Source organism: Temnothorax nylanderi, unplaced genomic scaffold (genome assembly GCF_030848795.1).
Source record: "Temnothorax nylanderi isolate EJ_2023f unplaced genomic scaffold, tnyl_v1.0 TNYL_tig0217_pilon, whole genome shotgun sequence".
Lineage (NCBI taxonomy): Eukaryota > Metazoa > Arthropoda > Insecta > Hymenoptera > Formicidae > Temnothorax > Temnothorax nylanderi.
Genome location: NW_027249279.1, coordinates 59,881 through 67,532, shown reverse-complemented (window position 1 = coordinate 67,532; position 7,652 = coordinate 59,881). Strand labels below are relative to the sequence as shown.

At 49.8% G+C, this 7,652-nt stretch overlaps 1 long non-coding RNA gene across 1 annotated transcript; it reads right to left on the bottom strand.

The window, feature by feature from the left end:
• Positions 1 to 2,297: 2,297 nt before the first annotated feature.
• On the bottom strand, positions 2,298 to 6,332 carry LOC139779283 (uncharacterized). The gene is made up of 3 exons (XR_011719847.1): positions 5,867 to 6,332; positions 4,410 to 5,802; positions 2,298 to 4,272 (listed from the first exon to the last, which is right to left on the bottom strand). It is a non-coding gene; the product is annotated as an uncharacterized lncRNA (long non-coding RNA).
• Between the last annotated feature and the right edge of the window lie 1,320 nt (positions 6,333 to 7,652).

The window sequence follows — 7,652 nt, the reverse complement described above, 5'->3', positions numbered from 1 at the left end:
TCTTGCGTTGGAGACGCTACTCGCGTCACGTTCGTTCTCTGCGTTAGATTCCGACTATTACTCGCGTTAGATTAAGGTTATTACTTGCGTTAGATTAAAATTATTACGTGCGTTAGATTAAGATTATTACTTGCGTTAGGTTAAGATTCTTCTGGCGACAGAATCCCTGCACGGGTTTGGACCTGGCGTTCACGCGTTCTGAGCGTGGCGCACTATTATTTCGCGGCATTTCATGTAGGGGAGACCGGGGCTAAACAGTCCGTTTTTTTTCGGTGCCGATTTTTAACAACAAAATAAATAATTGTAGTTAAATGTGGTATACCACTGTAAAGAGTGAACCTTTAGCTACAAAATTTATATAGGAAATTTTTGTCTACGTCGCTTTGTTTAACCGGTATAGAGCAAAAACGACAACGGTGGAAAAATTGAAATCTCAAAAATGCCGGGGTATAACAGTCTGCACTGCATTTTCAATACATATACGTACATCTAATCCTAAAAAATAATAGGATACATGCAATAATTGTTTTTTAAGAGAAAAATATAAAAATTTATTTAAAATTTTTATGCAAAACATTAAAAAATAGTTACGAGGGTTCCTCTTTCCGCAGAAGTCACTTGCCCGACTTGTTTCACTCCTCGACGTCCGATGACTCTATTCGGTGTCTGAACGGTTGTAATTCCCGTCTCATCCATATTCCATATGCAGTGAGCCCGAAAATGCCTTGGAAATGCACCCGGACTGCTTACTGACCGATTAGCCCCAAACACAAGTTTCAGGTTTGATCGCCCACGAAATATTAGACATCAACGATAATGAAAAAACTACACTGGATTCGTGTTCAGCATGCATTACTCTTTATAATCACGTATCTCGAGATTTGGAGAGCAAATATTATTGCAGATATTACAAAAGTTCCACGCGCAAAAAATGTAACTTTCACCTTTTGAAAACACGTTTGCCCTCGTAAAAATCATAACACGGCAGGTAACCTGCCAAAACTCCGTTGGTCACATGGGTACTATAAGCAGCGTTTACAATGTTAATAGCGAGTTCGCACAATATACAGATTCCGAGATATTTGATTAGACGTATTTACCCCGTAGACGTTTTAGCCCCGGTCTCCCCTATTATTTCGTTTATTCCAGTTACGCCGTATTCGGTCGTAATTTGACCGCTACTCTATATTATTTGTCCGCGTAATCTTCTGCTATTATTATCTGTGAACTTCTATAATCTCGGTGATTTAGAAATTTAGTTCTCTTCTCGCGTTATTTCGCTTACTAACGGCGCATTCCGCGCGTTTACTGAGTTAACGTAAATTTCCGTTTATTTCTGGCGTCCGCGTTATCACATTTGGTTATTAAAAATCTGACGCCCGCGTTATCAACCACCTATTTGTTTTGGTTCGATTAAAGGACGCCGAATTGGCATTTACTGTTCATCCGAGGGTTACTACAGAATAAATGTTATCCTTTATTTGTTAATTGCTTGAGTTTACGACATCATTTATTAGGCGTCACCCCGCCGAATACCGCGCTGCCCTTCATCAACCCCGCCCTGCTATTAGGTCGAGCTAGCCATTCCCTCGCACACCGACTTATTTCGTTTTGCGTCTCTTTTTGGTTTCTCGCGATTTCGTGGACGCGAATTCACGCGTCTGGCGCCCAACATTAAAATCGTTTCGTGGAGTGTCGGAAGTGCGAGAGAATTACCGGAGAGGCCTACCATCCCGCTCTCCTTTCTCCTTTTGATCCGGCACACGCCCCGGACCGCTCCGGGAGTGAAAAAGTCGTGACAATTTATATCATACGACTATGTCAAATATTTAATACCATGGAAGACGATTTCTTTGGTCGAAAGCATGTTCTTTTATTTGGAGATCTGCTTCAATTACCTCCAGTACGTGAAAATTTTATCTTTGTTCCACTATCAAAAGCAGAATTTGATAAATATATTGGCAGTGTGGGGACAACTAATGAGGAATAGTTGTGGCAAAAATTTCAATATGATGAATTGACGATCAATATGCGTCAGCAAGGAGATGGATCTTATCGTAAATTACTCTCGAGAGTTCGTGTTGGTTTATTGACAACTTCTGATTCTGAGATTCTCGAGAGAAGAATATCATTGAAAGGTGAATCTTTCGATGCAAGATTATACGAATTATGTAATTTTATTGATAATTTGCTGTCTGATACTGTTTGTTTACTGCTTACTCGTTATTTATGCGATGTTCTTAACACTGCAATGCTAAGTCGTATTGCTTCAAAAGAAATATTATTAATTGCTGAAGATACGTTTGAATGTAATAAATATATTAGACGAACAGTAGTAAAGCGATTGACGGATAATGAAGACGATAATACTAATACAGCTGGGCCTTCGAAACAAATTACAATTAAAATTGGAGCGAAAGTTATGATAAGACGCAATATTGATGCCACTTTGGGCCTCGTAAATGGTACAATTGGTACAGTTATTTCTGTTGTGCAGGATACATCTACTGATTATGTAGAAAAGATTAAACTTCTCTTACCGTCTGGTTTGGAGTATTCTATTGAAAGAGTAAGTGTCAAGTTTAAAGTAATAGAGAGAGCATATGTTACCAAAAAACAATTTCCCATAACTCTCAGTTATGGCATAACCGTTCATAAAAGTCAAGGATTAAGCTTGCGAAACGCTGTTATAGATATAGGCAATTCTATTTAGTTGTGGTCAGGTATATGTTGCGTTATCCCGAGTAACGTCTCTGGATGGATTGCATTTAATTAACTTTGATCCTTCATCTGTAACGGCAAGTAAAAGAGCTATTATCGAATATAATCGGCTAAAACAAAAATTTCTACCGCAAGCACAAACGATTACTATTTCGAAAAAACGTTTTCGAAAAGTAAAAGATGTTCCGTGGACATTGTCGAAAATAATCAATGCCGGTCAAGAGTCAGACCAACAAGCTGGAAAAAGTACTGCTGAGCCGATACCTGCTTTGCAAAATAAAGATGAAGTTTCATGCTACGCAAATTCAGTAATACAATGTTTCTTGCAGTCAAGTATTATTAGGAAAGTGTTGCTTAAAGTTGATAAGGATGATTTAAGTATATTAGCGCATAAATATGACCAACAATTACCTAATTTGAATGCTGATGCGATACGGACAGATTTAGGAGAGCGCTTTACGAGTCGTGATGATGAAAAACCGGCAAAACGAGACGCTCTTGAATTTCTTATTGCCATTTGCACAAAATATAATTACATAAGAAATTTGGTCGGGCATCAAGTTACTTGTACTACTAAGTGCATTAGCAACTTATATGGTTATTGTTTGAGATCGTGATCAGTCGCAATCATTCGCATCTCGAAAACCGCGTTCGGTTGCTTGTTAGCGCATGCACGCCTGCGATAATTGATATTCGCTTAAATTATCGCATGAGATTTGTCACGGAAATGTTCAGTAAAGCATGGATCTTTCGTGATTAACATTCTGGCAACTTTGACTTTGTCATCAATAATAAGGTCAGGCCTTGTTCGACGGCCCGAACGACTTATTTGTGCTTACGCAAAGGGAAGAATCCATGCTATAAACAAAGCAGTCGAAAACAAGTAACGATCGCTTCGGATCGACACTTGCAAACCGTGACGTAAGCACGGTGACGTGGGCCGCCGGTGGCCAATCACCCTCGCGAAATCGTCAGTAACGAGCTTGGAGGGAGCTTCGTCTCGGAGGTAATAAAAGACCGCCGCTGCGCCGCGGAAGGTCTTGTCCGCCCTTTCGGCATTCCGCTCGCAGATCACCCGCCAAGTATATTTCTATATACGACCGCTGTATTCCGGTGTGTTACACCGCTTCCGCGTGGAAGTTTTCGCGCGCGCTTGCTTTCGCCGCTCTGCCGTTTCGCTGCTGTGCGCGCTCACGGCTTCGCTTTCTTTGCTGAAAGACAGAACACTGTACATTTTGTAAATACAAACTTTATTTTACGGTTACTTGCTGTGTCCTTATTTGTGGTCGTCTTCTACCTCGCGCTATCTCGCGCTACCGCGTGCTCTCGAACATTTCTGGTCCTTCGAGCCGGATCCGACCGGCAACCGCTAATTCGGGAGTGCTTCCTCAACGAACGACCGCAACCATGAGCCTGGATCAGAGCGCCATGCTGAGCAGTCAGCACGAAATCCACAGGCGCATCGCCCACGCAATGACCAATCTACGGAAGCAGGGTGCAGACAACATTACCCTCGACGCTGTGAGCACTCGCATCCGCATTCTCGACGACCTGTGGGCCAAGTTTGAGTCAAACCACGATCTCATTCGGGCATGCTACGGAGATCGCTACACCGAGAGGGAGTACAATAAAACCGACTTTTTTGACACCGTCGAGAATGCGTACGTGCATCAGCACAGCTTGCTCACCTCCGTCGCAAACTCCTTGAAATCCGCGTCGCCCAGAGCGCCAACCGGGCCGGAGCAAAGTGGCGAACACGCTCCCAAGACATCGCTGCCGCGTATTTCGTTGCCGCACTTCTCGGGCGCGTACGAGGAATGGCCGTCGTTTCGGGATCTCTTCCTGTCGGTTATCGGTGAGAACTCGTCGATCTCGAATACGGAGCGGTTCCATTATCTCCGATCGTGTCTGCGAGGGCCCGCTGAAAAGTTAGTGCGTTCGTTAACAGTGACCGGAACCAATTACGACCGCGCGTGGGCCATTCTAAGCAGACATTTCGAGAATAAAAGGGAGTTGATACGCTCCAACTTCGCCACGTTTACCGCCGTGGCGAAGATGAAGGGAGAAACCGCGGACGAGCTGAGCCGCATCTTCAACGCCGTCACAACCGCAGTCAATGCTCAGGAGAGCATCGGCAGGCCCATCGAGTCCCATGGAATGGACCTCTTCAACCACCTGGTTGTCGAGCTCTTTGACCAGCGCACGCGACTCGAGTGGGAATCATTCATCTCCGACTCCGTCGAGCTGCCGGAGCATGAGAAGCTCACGGATTTTATTGCGAAGCGTGTCCTCATGCTAAACGCAGCAAAGCCAAAACCCGCCGCGAAAGCTTCCGACTCCACTCGGTCCGCGAAGACCCACGTCGCGAAACAAGGGTCAAAGGACAGTGCCAATCCGCAGTGCGCCCTATGCAAGGGAAAACACTCGTTGATGACGTGCAGCGAATTCAAATCCAAGTCCGCCACAGACCGAAAGACGGTTGTCGAGACCAGCCGATTGTGTTACAATTGCCTCGGCAATCACTCCGTCGCGAAGTGTCAATCCGCGAAGAATTGCTTCACGTGCAAGGCTCGGCATCACACAATGCTTCATGAAGCCTACGTCCCCGCGTCGCCATCCGCGGTCGAGCTACTTCTCGGAGCAGAAGTGTGCTCCACCATCCTCGAAGAGGGCATTCGCAAGGGCGGACCGCTCGCCCCGATCGCGCAGAAGACAGCCTTCGGGTGGATCCTGTCCGGTGGCCGCGGCGCTTCAGCCCTCCATACGCGCGGCAGCTTTCAAGCGACGGCCGACAACGAGTTGGCCGATCTCGTGCGCCGCTTCTGGGAGCAAGAGGCAGAGCCTTCCGCTCCCGCCGCCCTCACGCCAGAAGAACAGAAGTGCGAGGACTTCTACGTGCAAACGCACGCCCGCACGGAGACGGGACGGTACGTGGTCCGACTGCCATTCTCCAAGGAGCCAACGACGTTGGCTGAGACGCGCCGACCGGCCAAACGCCAGCTGACCGCAATGGAGCGGAAATGCCGGAGGGACCCCCGGTTCGGCGAGCTCTACCGCCAGTTCATGCAGGAGTACGAGGAGCTGAAACACATGGAGTTAGCTTCCGTTTCTCCAGACCGCGAAGTTAAACCTGAGTGCTACCTACCTCATCACGGAGTGCTCCGAGAGTCGAGCACCTCCACCAAGCTCAGGGTAGTGTTCAACGGGTCACAACTGACGCCGTCCGGCGAGTCGCTGAACCACCACCTCCTCGTGGGCGCCAATCTGCTGCCCGCTCTAGCAGACGTTTTGATGCGCTGGCACCGCTACGCCTTCGTTACGGACATCGAGAAGATGTACCGGCAGATCCTCATCCACCCAGACGACAGGAAGTACCAGTGCAGCCTTTGGCGTTGCACCCTCCTCGCCCTCGTGTGCGTGTACCTGCTCCTCACGGTAACGTACGGTCTCGCGTGCGCGCCCTTTTTGGCCATTCGGACGTTGCGACAGTTGGCCCGCGACGAACAATCGCGATATCCACAGGGAGCGATCACGCTGCGCGAGGACACGTACGTGGACGACGTTGTTTCGGGCGCGAACACTTTGTCCGACGCGATCGCCAAACAAACCGAACTCCGCGGGCTGTGCACGGCGGGCGGGTTCCCGCTTCGGAAATGGGCCGCGAACTGCGACGAAGTGCTGTCGGAAATTCCTTCCGAGCACCGACTCTACCACGAACCGCACTCATGGGAAGATAAAAGTTTTTCCACTCTCGGGCTATTGTGGCACCCGAGCGAGGACACGTTCGCGTTCGCGATTCACCCGCGCTCGGTCACTGAGCTCACCAAACGACGCGTCCTCGCGGAAACCGCTCGACTCTTCGATCCGTTGGGATGGCTCGCTCCCGTGGTGATTCGCGCGAAGATCCTCATTCAGTCCGCGTGGCTCCAGAGACTCGATTGGGACGACCCGATTCCCGCCGCCGACGCGCACTGTTGGAAAAGCTTCCTCGAGGAGCTGCCTCTCCTCTCCCGCTTGCGCGTGAACCGCTGGCTGGGCAGCGGAAACGAGGACGCAAACGTGGAGCTGCACGGCTTTGCCGACGCGTCCGAGCGAGGGTACGCCGCGGCCGTGTACCTCCGCATCACCCGGAACGGCACCGTGGCCGTGCATCTGCTGGTCGCGAAGAGCAAGGTGGCCCCGGTCAAGCAGGTGACTCTGCCACGGCTCGAGCTCACTGCCGCCGACTTGCTCACTTCTCTCACAGATCACTCTCGCTCCACCTTGCAATTGTTCACAGCACCCACTTTCCTTTGGACAGACTCGCAAGTAACACTGCACTGGATACGCGGGCACGCCTCCCGCTGGAAAACCTACGTGGCGAACCGCGTGGCCCGCATCCAGCAGAAGCTTCCGGACGCTCAATGGCGACATGTCCCCGGGCGAGACAACCCGGCTGACTGCGCCTCCAGAGGAATCGCTCCAGGCGACCTGCTGGACCATCCCCTGTGGTGGACTGGACCCGCCTGGCTCCGCGAGGACCGAGCCCAGTGGCCGAGCGAGGGTCGGGAAATGCCCGACGGCGAGCTGCCGGAACGACGAGTCATGGCGCACGTTGTCACCGAGGAAATCGAGGCCGAGCCCGAGATGCTTCTCCGATTTTCCTCGCTGCACCGGCTTCTACGGGTAACAGCTTGGTGCTCTCGCTGGCGACACGCCACTTCCCGCACCACCGCACTCACGTTGCAATCGGAGGAGATCGACAACGCACTATTTCTCTGGCTCCGCGTGGTGCAAGCACTGCACTTCGCCGCCGAGATCACTTCAATTTCTGCAAACCGCACTGTTTCACCTCGAAGTCCTCTGGCGAGCCTGAGTCCATTCCTGGACGACCACGGCGTTCTAAGAGTTGGAGGCCGGCTCAAGCATGCCCTGCTCTCCACCGATGAGCG